A 20,740-nucleotide genomic window follows, 5' to 3' on the forward strand; every position below is an offset into this window, starting at 1 on the left:
TTAAATAAGTAGGATGACAATATACAGCCTTGATGTACTCCTTTCCCAGTTTGGAATGAGTCTGTTGTTCCATGTCCAGTTCTAACTGTTGCTTCCTGACCTGCATACCGATTTCTCATGAGGCAGGTCACATAGTTTGGTATTCCCATCTCTTTCAGAATTTTCCACAGTTTGTTATGATCCACACAGTCAAATCTGGAAATGCTAGAGACAGAATATTTGCAGATGAAACTGCTCTTCATGCTGGGACCACAGGAATATTTCCCATGCTTTCTTCTCATGGCTACATGTAGAAGGCAGCTGTGCCATCAACATTAAAAGAAACCATGTTGTAGGAATGCAGTGATTGTATCTTAAATAGTTCAAGAGGGAACATGATTTTCAACTTATATTATAAAATTTGAAAGAGCAAATTTAACATGACTAGAAAATGAATGCTCATTCCCATTTTCTAGCATACTTTGGAAAAGATATGCATTTGTGTTCAGCATCAATAAAGCATGATAACAAATTTTGAGAGAGGTATCAGAAGTTAGCATTCATGGACATATGATGACATAGCATGCTGCTGCTGCTGCTGCTGCTAAGTTGCTTCAGTCGTGTCCAACTCTGTGCGACCCCATAGACGGCAGCCCACCAGGCTCCCCCGTCCCTGGGATTCTCCAGGCAAGAACACTGGAGTGGGTTGCCATTTCGTTCTCCAATGCATGAAAGCGAAAAGTGAAAGTGAAGTTGCTCAGTGGTGTCCGACCCTTAGTGACCCCATGGACTGCAGCCCACCAGGCTCCTCCATCCATGGGATTTTCCAGGCAAGAGTACTGGAGTGGGGTGCCATTGCCTTCTCCAGACATAGCATGAGTACTGATTTAATCACCATTAAATAAATGTGAATTAGGCAACTGCAGAGGCAGAAGATCTAAGTTGTTTCAATATAAATAGGTGCCAAAGAGCCATAGCTTTGTGAGAAATAACAGCATTTCTGCCTTTTTATGGTGACAGATTTAAAATTATCCAGGAATAATGCACATGATATTAAAGGAACACAGAGATGGATCCTGGCCTGAAACAAAAAGATGGTGCTTAGAATCTGCAAAGAATCTTCTCATACGCTTATTAATACAATCAACAAATATGTTAGCATCTCTTCATTACCAATTTTTCCAAGTATCCATCAACAAATTACTAAACCTCACAAGGCCCAATGCATTTTGGAATAACTTTAAAAAGCAATTTGTATATAGAGTAATAGGACCCTGAAGAAACATTTAGTCCAGCGCTCTGTGTACTGTAAAGGTGACCCTGGTAAAAATTGTAATGCTTTGACTATTTAAGGAAAATCCTTCATGTCTATTATCTTCACATGGCTTATCTTCAAGAAATATTAAGACATGTTGCATCTAGTGATGTCTTGTTCATTAAGACATTATTTCTAACTTCAAATGGCAGAATAGAATGTGTCTATGCTTTCATCTGTTTCTCCCACTGAGTAATTTTCTTTGCACTTCGGTAACACTTGGGAACTTTATCTCTTATAGTTAAGCCATATGTACTGCTTGTCTGCTCCATGATAAGGACAATGTGAGGTGTATGTACATTTGTTATCATTTTTGCTTAAAGTCAAAAGTCAAATTTGCAGAAACTTACATGGAGAGCTTATGCTAAACAGAGAGCTTATGCCTATTTAAGTTATTCAGATTTCATCTGTTCTGTCACTAAACTCAGTCTGAAGCTGTGGGTCTATGACTCCTGTGATGGAAACTCTTAACCCACTCTCCCTAGCCTGCTGGTCACTGCATCTGTAATCAGCAGCATTTGTGCACATTTTTCATTATTGTCCTCATGAAATTGTATTAAACATATTTATTTTCCTGCCTGCCTCTGTTTATCCTATACAGTTTCCTAAGAAATGGAACTCTCCAGGTTCATCTTTATAGAGTGAATACCTAACACAGTCCTTGGCTCATAAATTCGCTAGTAAATGTATTTTAATCTTAAAAATGTGGCTTCAACTTCGAGATTGTGTTGTAAAAAATCATTCTCTTGAGGTAACATGGGAGGCAAGTAGGATCCTTAAGCAAAATCAGACCTGATAGCACGAAGGTTAAGGGAGATTTTAGACTTCTGTGTTACTGGAGAAAAATTGGGAAAAAATGTACCAGGAAAGAAGCTGTTTGCTAATTAATACTTAGATATTAGTTGACGGGCACCCCACTCCAGTACTCTTGCCTGGAAAATTCCATGGACGGAGGAGCCTGGTAGGCTGCAGCCCATGGGGTCGCTAAGACTGGGACACGACTGAGCGACTTCACTTTCACTTTTCACTTTCACGCATTGGAGAAGGAAATGGCAACCCACTCCAGTGTTCTTGCCTGGAGAATCCCAGGGACGGGGGAGCCTGGTGGGCTGCCGTCTATGGTGTCGCACAGAGTTGGACACGACTGAAGCGACTTAGCAGTAGCAACCTTACTCTTGAGTCTCCCAAATAAAATTTGTATTCTGGAGCAGTAATTGGAGAATTAGTCCACAGGATTTGACTTCTTCCAAGATGTCTAATCTAGTACCAGGAAGTTGCTTTGACACTGAGAATATTTGGTTTATTGGAAACAATCAGATCATTTCTGCTTTACTTTCCTCTGTGGTGCTTAGGTGATACTAGAAAATGAAACATACTCGGGGTGCTAATAAACGTAATACCTAATGTTTTTTAAGCCTGATTATTATGTGCCAGGATCTTCCCAATTTTTCTCCAGACATAGAAATCTGAAGTCTCCCTTAACTTTCCTTATTCGTTCTATCAGGTCTGATTCTACTTCAGGTCTCCCTGGATCCCCATGACAACCTTATGCATGTATGTGCACATGCTCAGTCATGTCTGACTCTTTGTGAACCCCATGGACTGTAGTCAACCTGACTCCTCTGTCTATGGAATTTTCCAGGTATGATTACTGAAGGGGGTTGCATTTCCTACCCCAGGAGGTCTTCCATATCCAGGGGTCGAACCCGTGTCTCTTGCATTTCCTGCATTGGCTGGCAGATTCTGTACCACTGTGCACCCGGGAAGCCCTTGATAACCTAATGAAGTAGGAGCTTATAGAATCTTCATTTTATCAAGAAGGAGGCTGAGACACAGTGCTGTAAGTCACATAGCCGAATGATCATAGATTGAATGACTACCTGTGGTGCTCAGGGTTCTGCAGTTAGAATCTGAAATTCTGGGGTTTAGTCTCATTTTTACCCTACTTTTTTTGTTAGTTTTGTTTCTTCCAGTTTTATTGAGATATAATTGACATAAAGCACTGTGTAAGTTTAGGATGTACATCATAATGATTTGACTTACACGTATCATTTAATGATTATCACAGTAAATTTTAGTGAACATCATTCATCTCCTATAGGAATGAAATTAAAAAAATTCCTTGTCATGGACACTCTAGATTTACTCTCCTAACAGCTTTCATATATAGCATACAGCTGTGTTAATTATATTTGTTATGTTATACATTATATCCTTAGTACTTACTTATCTTAAAAACGAAGTTCATACTTTTTGATTGCTTTCATACACCCTAACTCTTTATGTGCACTTTAAGAAGTTGTTTAAAATTCCTGAACTTTGTATTTCTCATTGGCAAAATTAAAGGTGTATTATCTACCTGATTCTTCCATGAGAATCAAATGAAATCTGACATGAAGTGACTATGTAAACTTTAAAGCACTGTATAGATTCAGTGTTGCCATTAATACCATACCAGAATTCCTTCAGCCACCCACAGCTTTCTGATGGAGGCTCAGGCCCACTACATACCTATTTTTTAAAATAATTTTCTAATGAAAAATGAGTATACTACCCAAAGCAATCTATAGATTCAATGCAATCCCTATCAGGCTACCAACAGTATTCTTCACAGAGCTAGAACAAATAATTTCACAACTTGTATGGAAATACAAAAAACCTCGAATAGCCAAAGCGATCCTGAGAAAGAAGAATGGAACTGGAGGAATCAACCTACCTGACTTCAGGCTCTACTACAAAGCCACAGTTATCAAGACAGTATGGTACTGGCACAAAGACAGAAATATAGATCAATGGAACAAAATAGAAAGCCCAGAGATAAACCCACACACCTATGAACACCTTATCTTTGACAAAGGAGGCAAGAATATACAGTGGAGAAAAGACAATCTCTTTAACAAGTGGTGCTGGGAAAACTGGTCAACCACTTGTAAAAGAATGAAACTAGACCACTTTCTAACACCATACACAAAAATAAACTCAAAATGGATTAAAGATCTAAACATAAGACCAGAAACTTTAAAACTCTTAGAGGAGAACATAGGAAAAACACTCTCTGACATAAATTACAGCAGGATCCGCTATGACCCACCTCCCAGAATATTGGAAATAAAAGCAAAAATAAACAAATGGGATCTAATTAAAAGCTTCTGCACAACAAAAGAAACTATAAGCAAAGTGAAAAGACAGCCTTCAGAATGGGAGAAAATAATAGCAAATGAAGCAACTGACAAACAACTAATCTCAAAAATATACAAGCAACACCTGCAGCTCAATTCCAGAAAAATAAATGACCCAATCAAAAAATGGGCCAAAGAACTAAATAGACATTGCTCCAAAGAAGACATACAGAGGGCTAACAAACACATGAAAAGATGCTCAACATCACTCATTATCAGAGAAATGCAAATCAAAACCACAATGAGGTACCATTTCACGCCAGTCAGAATGGCTGCTATCCAAAAGTCTACAAGCAATAAATGCTGGAGAGGGTGTGGAGAAAAGGGAAACCCTCTTACACTGTTGGTGGGAATGCAAACTAGTACAGCCACTATGGAGAACAGTGTGGAGATCCCTTAAAAAACTGGAAATAGAACTGCTATATGACCCAGCAATCCCACTGCTGGACATACACATGGAGGAAACCAGAATTGAAAGAGACACGTGTACCTCAATGTTCATCGCAGCACTGTTTATAATAGCCAGGACATGGAAGCAACCTAGATGCCCATCAGCAGATGAATGGATAAGAAAGCTGTGGTACATATACACAATGGAGTATTACTCAGCCATTTAAAAGAATATATTTAAATCAGTTCTAATGAGGTGGATGAAACTGGAGCCTATTATACAGAGTGAAGTAAGCCAGAAAGAAAAACACCAATACAGTATACTAATGCATATATATGGAATTTAGAAAGATGGTAACAATAACCTTGTATGCAAGAAAGCAAAAGAGACACAGATGTACAGAACAGTCTTTTGGACTCTGTGGGAGAGGGAGCAGGGGGGATGATTTGGGAAAATGGCATTGAAACATGTATAATATCATATAAGAAATAAATCGCCAGTCCAGGTTCGATGCAGGATACAGGATGCTTGGGGCTGGTGCACTGGGATGATCCAGAGGGATGGTACAGGGAGGGAGGTGGGAGGGGGGTTCAGGATGGGGAGCACGTGTACACCTATGGCGGATTCATGTTGATGTATGGCAAAACCAATACAATATTGTAAAGTAATTAGCCTCTAATTAAAATAAATAAATTTAAATAAAAAAACAAAAAAAAAAGGAAAAAAATTATAGTATTTTTATATGTTGGAAATTTCATTTCAAGCATTATACAGCATGTGATTTTTCAAAGTACAAAACACTCTCCTCTTTTTTTTTTCATAACTATGATAATAGTCTCCTTTTGGTTAATTTTTACATTCATATTAAAATACCATAGAACTCATCATCCTTAATAGAATCCTAAAAATATGGACAGCAAAGTGATACTGAGCACTAAATATTAATATTTTCAGAAAAAGAAAAAAAAGCGTGTTGCCTCTTCTCCTTTTCTCACCTAGAAAATTTTGTAAATTATTTAGGTAAAGCAAGTAGGTGGCACGATGGTAAAGAATCCACCTGACACTGCAGGAGATGCAAGAGACATGGTTCCATCCCTGGGTTGGTTGGGAAGATCCGCTGAAGGAAGAAATGGCAACCTGCTCCAGTATTCTTCCCTGAAAATTTCCATGACAGAGGGTCCTAGAGGGCTGCAGTCATTGGAGTTGCAAGGAGTTGGACGTGACTTAGCGACTGAGCGCACAACAAAGCAAAACACAAAATGTTCACAATTGGAACTTTGTTTTTCTAGCATCTTGTCCTGTGCAAAGTAAAGTATTCTGGACTTGTCAATCTTTATCATGCAATAACTGCATTTTAGAGAATCATTGTTGTGTTGGATGTTATATGATGTCCTTCAGTTTTATTAACTCAGTGAATGTTCATCATAACTTTAAAAGTGGATGTCAGAAGATGGTGGAGGAGTAGGACGGGGAGAACACTTTCTCCCCCACAAATTCATCAAAAGAACATTTAAACGCCGAGTAAATTCCACAAAACAACTTCTGAATGCTGGCAGAGGACATCAGGCACCCAGAAAAGCAACCCAAGTCTTCGAAAGGAGGTAGGGAAAAATATAAAAGACAAAAAAAGGGACAAAAGAGGGAGGGACAGAGTTCCGTCCCGGGAAGGGAGTCTTAAAAAGAGAGAAGTTTCCAAACACCAGGAAACCTTCTCACTGCCGAATCTGTGCCGAGCCTTGGAAGCACAGAGGGCAACATAACAGGGAGGAAAAATAAATAATTAAAACCCACACATTGCGAGCCCTATGGTAACTCCCCCAGCGGAGAAGCAGCGCAGAGGCCTGCATAGGCCATTAGCAAGCAGGCATACCTAAAGAAACAAGAAAAAACTCAAATAAACTCAAATAAATAACCTAACCCTACACCTAAAGCAACTAGAAAAGGAAGAAATGAAGAACCCCAGGGTTAGTAGAAGGAAAGAAATCTTCAAAATTAGGGCAGAAATAAATGCAAAAGAAACAAAAGAGACCATAGCAAAAATCAACAAAGCCAAAAGCTGGTTCTTTGAAAGGATAAATAAAATTGACAAACCATTAGCCAGACTCATCAAGAAACAAAGGGAGAAAAATCAAATCAATAAAATTAGAAATGAAAATGGAGAGATCACAACAGACAACACAGAAATACAAAGGATCATAAGAGACTACTATCAACAATTATATGCCAATAAAATGGACATCGTGGAAGAAATGGACAAATTCTTAGAAAAGTACAACTTTTCAAAACTGGACCAGGAAGAAATAGAAAATCTTAACAGACCCATCACAAGCACGGAAATTGAAACTGTAATCAGAAATCTTCCAGCAAACAAAAGCCCAGGTCCAGACGGCTTCACAGCTGAATTCTACCAAAAATTTAGAGAAGAGCTAACACCTATCCTGCTTAAACTCTTCCAGAAAATTGCAGAGGAAGGTAAACTTCCAAACTCATTCTATGAGGCCACCATCACCCTGACAAAGATCCCACAAAAAAAGAAAACTACAGGCCAATATCACTGATGAACATAGATGCAAAAATCCTTAACAAAATTCTAGCAATCAGAATCCAACAACACATTAAAAAGATCATACACCATGACCAAGTGGGCTTTATCCCAGGGATGCAAGGATTCTTCAATATCCGCAAATCAATCAATGTTATACACCACATTAACAAATTGAAAAATAAACACCATATGATTATCTCAATAGATGCAGAGAAAGCCTTTGACAAAATTCAACACCCATTTATGATAAGGACTCTCCAGAAAGCAGGAATAAAAGGAACATACCTCAACATAATAAAAGCTATATATGTCAAACCCACAGCAAACATTATCCTCAATGGTGAAAAATTGAAAGCATTTCCTCTAAAGTCAGGAACAAGACAAGGGTGCCCACTTTCACCATTACTATTCAACATAGTTTTGGAAGTTTTGGCCACAGCAATCAGAGCAGAAAAAGAAATAAAAGGAATCCAAATTGGAAAAGAAGAAGTAAAACTCTCACTGTTTGCAGATGACATGATCCTTTACATAGAAAACCCTAAAGACTCCACCAGAAAATTACTAGAACTAATCAATGATTACAGTAAATTTGCAGGATATAAAATCAACACACAGAAATCCCTTGCATTCCTATACACTAATAATGAGAAAACAGAAAGAGAAATTAAGGAAGCAATTCCATTCACCATTGCAACGGAAAGAATAAAATACTTAGGAATATATCTACCTAAAGAAACCAAAGACCTATATATAGAAAACTATAAAACACTGGTGAAAGAAATCAAAGAGGACACTAATAGATGGAGAAATATACCATGTTCATGGATTGGAAGAATCAATATAGTGAAAATGAGTATACTACCCAAAGCAATTTATAGATTCAATGCAATCCCTATCAAGCTACCAATGGTATTCTTCACAGACCTAGAACAAATAATTTCACAATTTGTATGGAAATGCAAAAAACCTCGAATAGCCAAAGCGATCCTGAGAAAGAAGAATGGAACTGGAGGAATCAACCTACCTGACTTCAGGCTCTATTACAAAGCCACAGTTATCAAGACAGTATGGTACTGGCACAAAGACAGAAATATTGATCAATGGAACAAAATAGAAAGCCCAGAGATAAATCCACGCACATATGGACACCTTATCTTTGACAAAGGAGGCAAGAATATACAATGGATTAAAGACAACCTCTTTAACAAGTGGTGCTGGGAAATCTGGTCAACCACTTGTAAAAGAATGAAACTAGACCACTTTCTAACACCATACACAAAAATAAACTCAAAATGGATTAAAGATCTCAATGTAAGACCAGAAACTATAAAACTCCTAGAGGAGAACATAGGCAAAACACTCTCTGACATACATCACAGCAGGATCCTCTATGACCCACCTCCCAGAATATTGGAAATAAAAGCAAAAATAAACAAATGGGATCTAATTAAACTTAAAAGCTTCTGCACAACAAAGGAAACTATTAGCAAAGTGAAAAGGCAGCCTGCAGAATGGGAGAAAATAATAGCAAATGAAGCAACTAACAAACAACTAATCTCAAAAATATACAAGCAACTCCTCCAGCTCAACTCCAGAAAAATAAATGACCCAATCAAAAAATGGGCCAAAGAACTAAATAGACATTTCTCCAAAGAAGACATACAGATGGCTAACAAACACATGAAAAGATGCTCAACATGACTCATTATCAGAGAAATGCAAATCAAAACCACTATGAGGTACCATTTCACGCCAGTCAGAATGGCTGCAATCCATAAGTCTACAAGTAATAAATGCTGGAGAGGGTGTGGAGAGAAGGGAACTCTCTTGCACTGTTGGTGGGAATGCAAACTAGTACAGCCACTATGGAGAACAGTGTGGAGATCCCTTAAAAAACTGGAAATAGAACTGCTATATGACCCAGCAATCCCACTGCTGGACATACACATGGAGGAAACCAGAACTGAAAGAGACATTTGTACCTCAATGTTCATCGCAGCACTGTTTATAATAGCCAGGACATGGAAGCAACCTAAATGCCCATCAGCAGATGAATGGATAAGAAAGCTGTGGTACATATACACAATGGAGTATTACTCAGCCACTAAAAAGAATACATTTGAATCAGTTCTAATGAGATGGATGAAACTGGAACCTATTATACAGAGTGAAGTAAGCCAGAAAGAAAAACATCAATACAGTATACTAACACATATATATGGAATTTAGAAAGATGGAAACAATAACCCTGTGTACGAGACAGCAAAAGAGACACCGATGTATAGATCAGTCTTATGGACTCTGTGGGAGAGGGAGAGGGTGGGGAGATTTGGGAAAATAACATTGAAACATGTATAATATCATGTATGAAACGAGTCGCCAGTCCAGGTTCGATGCACGGTACTGGATGCTTGGGGCTGGTGCACTGGGATGACCCAGAGGGAGGGGAAGGGAGGGAGGAGGGTGGAGGGTTCAGGATGGAGAACGTGGGTATACCTGTGGCGGATTCATTTCAATATTTGGCAAAACTAATACAATATTGTAAAGTTTAAAAATAAAATAAAAAAAAAAGTAAAACAGAAAAAAAATAAAATAAAATAAAAGTGGATGTCATCGTCCTTATGATGGTTATCAGAAAACAGAGGCTCAGAGAGTTAAATAAATTTTCCAAACTCACAGAACTATTAGTTAGCCATTTTTTCACACCTAGGTTTGTACTCTAAAATCAATATTCACTTACACATTTGATTGCTGAATATTAAGAAGTGTTTAATGTTATCAAAATATGGTTTTTCATAGGAGTAGTAGGGTTGAGGTTGTAGTTTGCCTAGACCGTAAAACATTCCTAATTTCTTGATTCTCTTGATTCTTTGTCCCTTGATTCTGTCCCTTTACCATAGAACATGTAAGAGACATATTCACTTTCTTAGTATCTCCTGCAACAAAAGTTGGGTAGGTGATACAGTTCTAGCCAATGAAATATAACCAAAGGCAACCTGGGAAACTTGGGGGAAAAAAATTATTTTTGCTGTAGATATAGAGATAGCTGGCACCAATTCTTTGCTCTGTTTTCTTTCCAGGAATGCTGATGTGATACTTGGAACTGCGGTAGCTGTCTTTCAATCATAATATAAAGGCAAAGAAAATATTAAGGAGGCGGTCTCAGAAAATAGTGAACTGTTGAAAAAAGCAGCGGCACAACTCCACATTCTTAAACAGAAAAAAAAAGCTAAACTCTCATTTGATTAAGTCTACTGTTAATCAGGTAATGTGTTAATTGAAGCTGAAAATGTTCCTTATTGATATGACAAGAACTGAAAATTCTATAAATCCCTGTAGGAAATATTACAATATTTGCCACAAAAAGGAATTGGAAATTGTACACTTGATATATACTAACTGAATGAATACACTCTTTTTGGAACCACAGAGTTTTCAAAATTAAATTAGATAAAATCTGCACCATTAAGATTCTTGTAAGACATTAAAGACTGATTAAGATAAAAATTGATGATTTTTATTACTGTTATTTTTGCTTCCCTGAATCCATTTACTTTAATTTTAATGAGAATCTTGTGTTTTCCTCTGAGAAGAATTCTCTCTGGGGTCAATTGAATTTCTGGCTGCAATTCTTCATCCTTTTTTGTAATGTAACATTGAAGTGCCTAACACCATAAGCAAAGTAATCTTTGTGCTCCTTGATCCTGCCACTTGATTTGTTTAGCCTGATTTATATTATAGGCATGAAACACACAGAAGCTTGCAGTGGTCTTGCACAGGAAGACTTGGTCTCTTGAGCCTTGCATATTGCTTGTTAGTCTACTAGTCCCAGAAGGAGAATGAGAAATATGTGCAGCAGCGCTAATCTAAAGAATAAGGATCAACCTTGTCAAGATCAGCTTAACCCTGTAGATAATAAAGGATTAATGTTTACAGTTATGCATTAAGTTACAGAGTTTGGGCGGTAAGAACTGATGTATACGCTCATCTGTTTCCTGTCCATGTGATTTAAGTAGAACAGACAGTAACCTTAAGTTCCAAGATTGGTCATTTTATCTAGATTTGTTTGCACAGTTTATTCAGTTCTCTTTAACTTAGTGATTAAGTCATAAATGAGCTCATCACTATATTCAGATCTTTCAAATCAATTCAGTGACATTTTGTAATTATTAGGAAAAGTAATCTCTCTTCCCACTAGCTTTCCTAACTCTAAGAATTACATAACCCCTGCAGTTGCTGGGGATTGAATAAGAATGCTGCAGGTCCAAGGATGAAGCCAACCCATACTGAAGAAAACACTCAAGAGATAGAAGGAAATAGAGAGAAAAAAAATCCTTCTGACCTTGTGAGAACCCCTGGATCTACTTCCCTTTGGATATTTTCTTACTGAAAATCAACACTTCTTGAAAATTCATTTTCTTCCTTAAGTAATTTTGAGTTGGACTTATGTTGCTTGCTACTAGTTAAAAGAGTTCCCATAACTCAAGAAAAATCATAGAACAAGGAAATATTCATACCATAGAAGAAATATCCATAATGTGTTCCTAGGAAAGACTGCATAAAGATGAGTATTCAAAGAAGAGTTCCAGCAAAGATGAGATTTTGACCAATGAAGAGAAAAAGAGAATATATCCTAGTGAGAAAAGCAAAATGAAGTTAAAAATACACATGGTGGTTTAGTTGCTAAGTCGTGTCTGACTCTTGCAACTCCATGGACTGTAGCCTGCAAGGCTCCTCTGTCCATGGGATTCTCCAGGCAAGAATACTGGAGTGGATTGCCATTTCCTTCTCCAGCGGATCTTCCTGACCCAGGAATCGAACCCAGGTCTCCCACATTGCAGGCAGATTCTTTACCAACTGAGCTATGAGGGAATACATACATATATATATGTATTCATATCCCCTTCATGGATCATAGCCTTGTCCTTGTCATAGTAAAGGGGCTTGCATAACTCAGTGAAGCTATGAGCCGTATCAGGCAGGGCCACCCAAGATGGATGGGTCATAGTAGAGAGTTCTGACCAAAGGTGGTCCACTGGAGAAGGGAATGGCAAACCACTTCAACATTCTTGGCTTGAGAACCTCATGAGCAGTATGGACATGAGTTTGAACAAACTCTGGGAGGTAGTGAAGAACAAGAAAGCCTGCTGTGCTGCGACCCATAGGATCACAGAGTCCAACATGACTTAGCGGCTGATAAACAGCAGCCCTGAATATACTTGAATATTATCTTTGGAGTGCATGATTCAAATGCATATGTTGAACTCTATTATAACCTACTAAATCAGAATCTTTAGAATAAGTTATAAACAAGTTTCACTGGTGAATCTGATGCACACACCGGATTAAGAATGATCAACTTAATCAAAATGTAGGATTATGCTAGAACTTTACAAATAATATTCTCTTTTCATGTTAATTTTTCCCCATTTTTGTTTATTTAGTTAAACTACACATAACAAAATTTACTGCCTTAGCCATTTTTAAGTGCACAGTTCAGTGGTATTAAGTACACTCATAATTGTGTAACCATTGCCACCATCCATTTCTAGAACTCATTTTTATATTGCAAACCTGAAACTATACCCATTAAACACTAACTCCGATTTTCTCCCCTCCAAGCCCCTGATAACAATATTTCTACTTTCTGTCTCATTATTTTGTTAATCTAAACTTCTCAGATAAGTGGAATCAGAGTATTTGCCCTCAAAATTCATCCATGTCATGGGGAGTGTCAAAAGTCCCTTCCTCTTTAAAGCTGTATATACTCCATTGTTGGAGAAGGGATTGGCAACCCACTCCAGTATTCTTGCCTGGGAAACCCATGGACAGAGGAGAGCCTGGTGGGCTACAGTCCATGGGGTCGCCAAGAGTCGGACACGACTGAGCAACTTTCACTCACTCACACCCTACTGTAGGCTTCCCTGGTAGCTCAGCTGGTAAAATATCTGCCTGGAATGCACAAGACCCCACCTAATTCCTGAGTCAGGAAGATCCTCTGGAAAAGGGATACACTACTGACTCCAGTTTTCATGGACTTCCTTGGTGGCTCAGACAGTAAAGAATCTGCCTGCAATGCGGGAGGCCTGGGTTTGATCCCTGGGTTGGGAAGATCCCCTGGAGGAGGGCATGGCAACCCACTCCAATATTTTTGCCTGGAGAATCCCCATGGACAGAGGAGCCTGGAGGGCTACAGTCTGTGTAATAGCAAAAAGTTGGACTCGATTGAGTGACCAAACACAGCACAGTACAGCATGTTCCATTGTATGTGCTCAGTGCTCAGTCATGTCCTATTCTCTGTGACCCCGTGAACTGTAGCCTGCCAGACTCTGCTGTCTGTGGGATTTTCCTGGCAAGAATACTGGAGTGGGTTGCCATTTCCTTCTACAGGGATTGTATGTATATACCAATTTTGCTTATCTAGTCATCAGTTGATGGATACTTGGATTGCTTCAACACTTTAGCTTTTGTGGATAATGCTGCTATGAACATGATTTACAAATAAGTATCTCTTTTGTGACCTCGCTTTAATTTATTTGGTGTATATGCATGTTCTAAGGCCCCTTGTAGATACCAAAATCCTCAGAAGTTTAAGTTCCTTATATAAAATGGCATAGTATTTGCATTTAACCTATCCACATGCTCCTGCATACTTCAAATTATCTCTAGGTTATGTGCAAGATGGAATAAAATGTAACTGTTATGTAAATAATTGCCAGTATGTGGCAAATTCAAATTTTGGTTTTGGAACTTTCTGGAATTTTTTTTTTTCTAGAATATTTTCAATCCACCATTGACTGACTATACCCAAAAGCAAATTTCTGGATTATATGGTAATTTTATTTTTAATTTTTTGAGGAACTACACCTCTGTGATCAGAAGCAACAATAGGATATCAGTACAGATCCTCAAAATTTAGAGGATGGTGTCTTTTTTTGTCTATATCTACCTCCCACAATAGCTTCCTTGGTGGCTCAGTAGTGAAGAATTTGCCGAAATGCAGGAGATGCTGGTTGGATCCCTTGGTCGGGAAGATCCCCTGGAGATGGAAATGACAACCCCCTCCAGTATTCTTGCCTAGGAAATCCCATGGACAGAGGAGCCTAGTGGGCTACAGTCCAGTGGGTCACGAAGAGCTGGACATGATTTAGCAAATAAACAGTAGCAGAAGCTCCTGCAAGCTGTGTGCAAGCCGCCTTAGGAACCTGTACAAAGCTGTATGCCATAGGGCTCAGGGATGAGGGGTGGGTAGCTACTACTTTTCTAAGAGCCGAAATTGGCTGAGACCTGAAACTGGCTGAAATTAACCACATTTTAGCATACAATTATTTCCCCAGAAGTTGCAAGCTTTCAGTAGACTCAAGAGTCCTGAAATAAAACAGACATATGGTGATATTGCAATTTTTTTTTTTTTGTCTTGGTAAAGAGAGAGTTATCTCATGCTTCCTACTCCACCATCTTCCCAGAATTTCCACTCTACTTTCTTTTTTAGGGTGAAGTCCTTCTTAACTGGGTCATCAATGTGAGATTTAATCTAGTTGTTCATCAAAAGTTCCTCTAGGTGACCTTTCTTAGCTGTCCGTGGTTTCTCTCCATTTCATTTGTATATATTCTTCAAATAGCTGAAGCTGAAACTCCAATACTTTGGCCACCTGATGTGAAGAACTGATTCATTTGAAAAGACCCTTATGCTGGGAAAGACTGAAGGTGGGAGGAGAAGGGGACAACAGAGGATGAGATGGTTGGATGGCATCACTGACTCCATGGGCATGAGTTTAAGTAACATCCGGGAGTTGGTGATGCACAGGGAGGCCTGGAGTGCTTCAATCCATGGGCTCACAAAGAGTCAGACACTACTGAGCGTCTGAACTGAACTGAACTAGCCTTCAAATCAATAAGAATCTCTGTCTAAGCAACATATTGCTTATATATGATATACAAAAAATGACAAAATAACATGTATCAGTTCAGTTATACAATATGATAAACAGATTCTTTCTACCTAAGTACTGGGGCTTCCCTGGTGGCTCAGAGAGTAAAGCGTCTGCCTGCAATGCAAGAGACCCAGGTTTGATCCTTGGGTTGGGAAGATTCCCTGGGAAAGGCAATGGCAACCCACTCCAGTATTCTTGCCTAGAGAATCCCATGGATGGAGGAGTCTGGTAGGCTACAGTCCATGGGATTAAAAAGAGTTGGACACAACTGAGTGCCTTCATTTCACGTCACTTCACTTCACCTAAGTATTAGAATGACAGAGTGTACTCAATTGCCTATTCAGGACAGTTCTGTAGTTCTGTGCTGGGAGCCGGCGAGAGACATTCCGCTTGTGACAAAGGTCATGAGGAAGGAGGCTCGACATACGCAAAGGTGGGATCGAGCCTCGGGAGTCTCCCCGGATATTCTCGAGTATCTTCCCCCAAAAAACAAAAGTCTGCCTACTTTATTGCTTTGTGCTCTCACCTCTGACTCTACTGGGGGCTGTCCCCTACCACCATCTCGCTCTCTCTGTCAAAGAGTTAACTTACAGCTCCAATTAATAAAGTTCCTGGGCAATTAGGAGTGTTTAAATCCAAACCCCTCAGATGGCTCTCTAGCTCGCCTGACAAGTTTACCCGGACTCCTGCAGCTATGCATACAATTGTTTACAGTCTCCCAGCCTCAAGAGGCACGGGAAGCTTAAGGTATTCAAATAGCTTAGAGCCTCTCAGAGAGTTAGAAACTGTCAGAATAAAACTAGTAAAGGATTTCATTGATGAGCCAATGCTTGTTGCCAAGTTTTCACATCCCCTGAATTGTATCCTTGAATGTGTATTAATTAATAGTGGGTATGTAGAAAAAATAAGTAGTGGCCTTGGTGTTAGTAACTTTAGACCCTTAAGGTAATAAATTCTTTCCTTTGTTGTAAACCCATTACACATCCGCCCTATAGGAATGCAATTTTATTTTTGGAAGATGGCGCCAAACCTTAAAATAATTACTCTTAGAGAAAATAAGTTTTTGTTGATAAGTCCTTGTCAAGAGTCATAAAATGTTAGTAGGCCTTCTGGCCAGAAGATGATGTAAATTACCTAAACCATTTGTATACGATAAATTTGCAGGAAAGAAACCCTGGTTTTTGATAAGAATCAAAGACTGCTGACTTTGCATCCCCTATTATCCTCTATGTGTAACTTAGGGTATAAAAACCCCTGTTGAAAATAAAGCTACAGGCCTTGTTCACCAGCGCTTGGTCTCCCCATGTCATTCTTTTCATTCTGGCTGAAGTCTCCATCTGGAGCGCGGAACCCACCACGCTTACTAATTATGCCTGGGCTTCTAAGACCCACTCGAGAAGGTGTCTAGGGTGAGGCACCTTCCGCTATTCGAGAGGGCGCCTGCGGCCTACCTAAGTGGTGCAAACTTCTTGTCTTGAAGTTTTATTGGTCTCCCGCGTAAACCAAGCTACTCAGCCTCTTTTCTCCACTGAATTTTCCTACTGAGCTATCCTCATTCTATTATTCTTTATACCTCTAATTAACATATAAATAGTCGCCTAGGCCGTCTCTCCTTCGAATACCCTGGATCAGCTGGGGCTGGACCCCGGCAGTTCTGAATAAACAAATAGACTTGACTGTATTGGTTAAGTCTAATACAAAACACAACCTATTATGAGAGGTTTGTGTATTGAATAACATTTTAAAAAATAAAACTTAACAAGGTTTATGAATAGATATTTTGCAAAATTTTATTACAGTGTTACATATATCAATTTCAATGCAATACTTTTTGAGCATTTTTGGAAACAGTCTCCTCCTGAAGTCTTCCATGCAGAAAACCATTTTATTGATTTTAAGTTCTTATATGTCTAAAATGCTTTTCCCTCAAATATTTTGCCCATTAAATACAATAATGATGTCTATATTTTACCACTTTGCACATTTTCATGTCTCAAATTCAAATTAGAATGTTCTCTCTCTTGGGGAAAAAAACACTGAATGACATAGAAACTAATTGGTTCCTAAGTGAGTGATGGTGTTATGTAAAATATAGCACTAAGCAAAAATTTAATTAACATAAGACAGTTTAATTATAAATCTATAAATATGCAGATGCACACATATTCACACATAGAAAATGCATATGTAAACCAAAAACGAGCTACCTGAACATTCAAAATTATTACTTCATCAATGTAATAATCATCAACTGCATTCAGTCAGTTTAGTTCAGTCACTCAGTTGTGTCCGACTCTTTGCGACCTCATGGACTGCGGCATGCCAGGCTTTCCTGGCCATCACCAACTCCCACAGCTTGCTCAAACTCATGTCCATCAAGTCGGTGATGGCATTCAACCGTCTCATCCTCTGTCAGCCCCTTTTCCTCCTGCCTTCAATCTTTCCCAGCATCAGGGTCTTTTCCAATGAGTCAGTTCTTCACCTCAGGTGGCCAAAGTATTGGAGTTTCATATTCAACATCAGTTAATATAATAACATTAACATTATGTTATTTTTATATATAGTGGTACTATATAGAGTTATATATGCATAACAATCTATAATTATTCTGAAAGAGATGGGAATACCAGACCACCTGATCTGCCTCTTGAGAAATTTGTATGCAGGTCAGGAAGCAACAGTTAGAACTGGACATGGAACAACAGACTGGTTCCAAATAGGAAAAGGAGTTCGTCAAGGCTGTATATTGTCACCCTGTTTATGTAACTTATATGCAGAGTACATCATGAGAAATGCTGGACTGGAAGAAACACAAGCTGGAATCAAGATTGCCAGGAGAAATATCAATAACCTCAGATATGCAGATGACACCACCCTTATGGCAGAAAGTGAAGAGGAACTCAAAAGCCTCTTGATGAAAGTGGAGAGTGAAAAAGTTGGCTTAAAGCTCAACATTCAGAAAACGAAGATCATGGCATCTGGTCCCATCACTTCATGGGAAATAGATGGGGAAACAGTGGAAACAGTGTCAGACTTTATTTTTCTGGGCTCCAAAAATCACTTTGGATGGTGACTGCAGCCATGAAATTAAAAGACGCTTGGTCCTTGGAAGGAAAGTTATGACTAACCTAGATAGCATATTGAAAAGCAGAGACATTACTTTGCCAAAAAAGGTTCGTCTAGTCAAGGCTATGGTTTTTCCTGTGGTCATGTATGGATGTGAGAGTTGGACTGTGAAGAAGGCTGAGCGCTGAAGAATTGGTGCTTTTGAACTGTGTTGTTGGAGAAGACTCTTGAGAGTCCCTTGGACTGCGAGGAGATCCAACCAGTCCATTCTGAAGGAGATCAGCCCTGGGATTTCTTTGGAAGGAATGATGCTAAAGCTGAAACTCCAGTACTTTGGCCACCTCATGTGAAGAGTTGACTCATTGGAAAAGACTTTGATGCTGGGAGGGATTGGGGGCAAGAGGAGAAGGGGACGACAGAGGATGAGATGGCTGGATGGCATCACTGACTCGATGGACGTGAGTCTGGGTGAACTCCGGGAGTTGGTGATGGACAGGGAGGCCTGGCGTGCTTCGATTCATGGGGTTGCAGAGAGTCAGACACAACTGAGTGACTGATCTGATCCGATCAGACATATATATATATATACACACACCTATATATATCCCTTAATATTCATGAATATAGAAAACCATCTTGGGGTTTTCTTTTGGCTCATTTCTTCTTCTTCTTCTTCTTTTTTTTTTAAATAGAATATAGTCTTTCTGAAGTAGGCTCTCTGGGTCTAGGAACCAGAAATTGACATTGATAATAATACAGATGATCCTGCCATCTCAATAATTATAACATTTAAACAAATGTTACCAGCTGTTCTTTTCTAAGTTTTCTGTGACACTTAGTTTAAGGAATGAAAAACTAAAGCATTTTCCTTTCATCCCAGTAAGGTAGATATTGTGATGGGATTAATGGACACATTTCTCTCTTTATCAATTTAAATTATTAATAGAAATATTTAAAAATTATTTTGAAAATAAAAGCAAGAAGAAATATATTCAGGTATATTCCAAACAACTTACTCAGAGTAGAGATAGATATCACACAGGAAGAGTTTGAGATGAGAAGTTTTGGAAATGCTGAAATAAACTATTTTCAGCATTTATTTTAGTCTCTTTCCAGTATGTTTTAAATTTCACAGAAATAGACCCCTTCAACTAAATTCCCAAATTAACTAACAATCAAAGGAGAAGACAAATATTATTTATTTGGATGTGTAATAATCAGTTATTTTATATTTACTCTAAGGTGTTTTATTTACTGCTCTAAAGCATACTTTACCTTTGCATATCCCTAATCAGAAATAAAGTGTGAGATTTTATTTTTTGGGCTCCAAAATCACTGCAGATGGTGACTGCAGCCATGAAATTAAAAGACGCTTACTCCTTGGAAGGAAAGTTGTGTCCAACCTAGATAACATATTCAAAAGCAGAGACATTAGTTTGCCAACAAAGGTTCGTCTAGTCAAGGCTATGGTTTTTCCAGTGTTCATGTATGGATGTGACAGTTGGACTGTGAAGAAGGCTGAGCGCCGAAGAATTGATGCTTTTGAACTGTGGTGTTGGAGAAGACTGACTGCAAGGAGATCCAACCAGTGCATTCTGAAGGAGATCAGCCCTGGGATTTCTTTGGAAGGAATGATGCTAAAGCTGAAACTCCAGTACTTTGGCCACCTCATGCAAAGAGTTGACTCATTGGAAAAGACTCTGATGCTGGCAGGGATTGGGGGCAGGAGGAGAAGGGGACGACAGAGGATGAGATGGCTGGATGGCATCACTGACTCAATGGACGGGAGTCTGAGTGAACTCCGGAAGTTGGTGATGGACAGGGAGGCCTGGCGTGCTGCGGTTCATGGGGTCGCAAAGAGTCGGACAGGACTGAGTGACTGAACTGAACTGAACTGAATCAGAAATGCAGAATAAAAGCCAGAGAAAGGAATGCAGAAGATTTTTAGATATGAGTCAAATTGAAGTTAAAAATAAATATGTAATTCATTAATTAAAATGTTTGACAGTGTAACTTAGGAAAACACTCGCAGAGATAAAAAGAATTAGACTGATTGTAGATGTGTGCTGCTGCTGCTAAGTCGCTTGTCATGTCCAACTCTGTGCGACCCCATAGACGGCAGCCCACCAGGCTCCCCCATCCCTGGGATTCTCCAGGTAAGAACACTGGAGTGGGTTGCCATTTCCTTCTCCAATGCATGAAAGTGAAAAGTCAAAGTGAAGTCGCTCAGTCATGTCCGACTCCTAGCTACCACATGGACTGCAGCCCACCAGGCTCCTCCGTCCATGGAATTTTCCAGGCAAGAGTACTGGAGTGGGGTGCCGTTGCCTT

General features: G+C 39.0%; 1 protein-coding gene across 4 annotated transcripts in view; it reads left to right on the top strand.

Moving 5' to 3' along the window:
* Positions 1-10,895, top strand: part of LOC147358441 (suppressor of SWI4 1 homolog) — a 343,713-nt gene extending 332,818 nt beyond the window's left edge. For 2 of the 4 annotated variants that reach the window (XR_015141656.1, XM_086338670.1), the window contains exons 3-4: positions 2,937-3,134; positions 10,490-10,895. The gene's annotated coding sequence lies outside the window, so the exon portion shown is untranslated. Of the gene's footprint in view, positions 1-2,798; positions 2,911-2,936; positions 3,135-10,489 lie in introns of those variants that run through there. The other 2 variants (XR_015141660.1, XR_015141655.1) reach the window with 2 other exon arrangements.
* The last annotated feature ends 9,845 nt before the right edge of the window (positions 10,896-20,740 follow it).

Source organism: Bos grunniens, chromosome 15 (genome assembly GCF_055505025.1).
Source record: "Bos grunniens cultivar Pamir isolate PY7600 chromosome 15, Bosgru_T2T1.0, whole genome shotgun sequence".
In the NCBI taxonomy this organism is placed as follows: Eukaryota; Metazoa; Chordata; class Mammalia; order Artiodactyla; family Bovidae; genus Bos; species Bos grunniens.